Source organism: Oryx dammah, unplaced genomic scaffold (assembly GCF_014754425.2).
Source record: "Oryx dammah isolate SB20612 unplaced genomic scaffold, SCBI_Odam_1.1 HiC_scaffold_16, whole genome shotgun sequence".
Lineage (NCBI taxonomy): Eukaryota > Metazoa > Chordata > Mammalia > Artiodactyla > Bovidae > Oryx > Oryx dammah.
Window position 1 is genome coordinate 38188093 of NW_024070200.1, and position 2510 is coordinate 38190602.

Consider the following 2510-nt stretch of genomic DNA (forward strand, 5'->3'; position numbering starts at 1 on the left):
AAAACAACCTTGCTGTTCAGAAATGAGAAGAATTGTTTGGTTCAGTATCACAACAGATTTCCCAATGGTTTTCTTATTTAGCTCATGATCTCCTTGAAGTTTATATCATTTCAGCAAGACCTCACTACTGTCATTTCTTACCATGCACTTCTTTTTTTTTTTAATCTTTTACTGTTTTTCAAGAGTCCCAGGACCATGCCCCCATTTTGGATGGCCTTATATATCTTGCATAATTCTAAATGATTAAGAGAGATTATATCCAGTCATTCCATGCTAAAGGAGATCAGTCCTGGGTGTTCATTGGAAGGGCTGATGCTGAGGCTGAAACTCTTAATACTTTGGCCACCTCATGCGAAGACTTTCGACTCATTGGAAAAGACCCTGATGCTGGGAGGGATTGGGGGCAGGAGGAGAAGGGGACGACAGAGGATGAGATGGCTGGATGGCATCACCGACTTGATGCACATGAGTTTGGGTGAACTCTGGGAGCTGGTGATGGACAGGGAGGCCTGGCGTGCGGCGATTCATGGGGTCGCAAAGAGTTGGACACAACTGAGCTACTGAACTGAACTGAAGAGAGCTTATGCTTAGCCACACATTCGTTGTTAATGAGTCTTCAGAACAGGATTTCTCACCCTTAGCACTGGTAACATTTGGGGCCAGATTAATTCTGTGTTGAGGAGCAGATCTATCCTGTATACTGTAGGATCTTTACCCAGACCCTAGCCCCTACCCACTAGATGCCAATAACATACCCCATCCCTTGCCAGGTACAATGACCAAAAATGTCTCCAAGGATTTTTAAGTGTCCCCTCGAAGCAAAACTGCCCCTGGTTGAGAACCATTGCTTTAGATAAATTATTAAAGTACACGTATCCCATACTCTACTTCTGAATCTGAGTACTGGCAAAAGATGATGATTTACAGAAACTGTTTTAATCTTCTCACTAGTCGTTATGATGTTTTTCCTATGCAAAAATAAAACTGACAAAATTGCAGCCCACCGTGACTCATGTTTCAATAAACCAAAAGAAGATTTCTATAAAATCTATTTACATGTAAATTTTTTAAGTAAGGCTTCCATGGTGGCTCAGCTGGTAAAGAATCCACCTGCAATGCAGGAGACCCCAGTTCGATTTCTGGGTCAGGAATATCCACTGGAGAAGGGATAGGGTACCACTCCAGTATTCCTGGGCTTCCCTGGTAGCTCAGCTGGTAAAGAATCCACCTGCAGTGCAGGAGATCTGGGTTTGAGAAGATCCCCTGGAGAAGGGAAAGGCTACCCACTCCAGTATTCTGGAGTGGAGAATCCCATGGACTGTATAGTCAGTCCCTGGGGTCGCAAAGAGTCGGACACGACTGAATGACTTTCACTTTTTAAAGTAAGAGTAGTGGAGATATAATAATAAGGATTGGGGGATATTGACAAGCTGTGACAACCAACAGACTTATTTAAACTCATCAAATCAGGAGACTGTCACTCGTTAAATAGCATTAAACACCTGCCTACAATAAAATGCAAATTAGATAGGATCCCTTCTGCCTTCCAAAGAGTGTTGACTTGAACATAGACCTGTTGCTTACTATAAATAAATAAGTTATCTGTTGTCTCAAGAGCTAAGAACTCTAAATTGAATGCAAGATTTCTATCAGTATTTTCTTCCTGGTCATAGCTGAATCAGAAAATTTAGAGATGAAATTTTAACTTGTCTACCTGTGATACATGATACTATACTGAATAAGTAGTAATAGGCTAAGACTAGATTACGTCTGGGAGAAGGCAATGGCACCCCACTCCAGTACTCTTGCCTGGAAAATCCCATGGACGGAGGAGCCTGGTAGGCTGCAGTCCATGGGGTCGTGAAGAGTCAGACAAGACTGAGTGACTTCACTTTGACTTTTCACTTTCATGCATTGGAGGAGAAATGGCAACCCACTCCAGTGTTCTTGCCTGGAGAATCCCAGGGACGGGGGAGCCTGATGGGCTGGCGTCTATGGGGTCGCAGAGAGTCGGACACGACTAAAGCGACTTAGCAGCAGCAGCAGCAGCAGCAGCAGCAGATTACGTCTAAAGGCCCTCGCAACTCTAATATTCTACTACTGTACTGTAATTTTTGGAAGGAAAGAGGTAAAATTGAAACATCACAGGTATGTAACAATGTGCTTATACATAATTAGAATATCACCTTTAATATTAGAAGATGGTTTTCTCACAGAACAATTCAGTAGTATACACAGACATGTTCTTAAAATGGGATTCACTTAGTTGTAGTGAACACTTCTAAGGTTAAGGATCAAAAGATGCTACCAGAATTTATATAAAAGGTGGTCCTATTAATTGTGGAAAAAGTAGACAAGAGAACTGAAATAATGTTTGGGATATGCTATACTGCACATCCATAGGAACTGTCTATTGTATGGCCTCATAATGGAAGGTAAGCTGTAAAAATAGTTAATAACAATAATTGTTTAGTTTAAGCATCTACAAAATAAAGTAAGCCTTAAAGGAA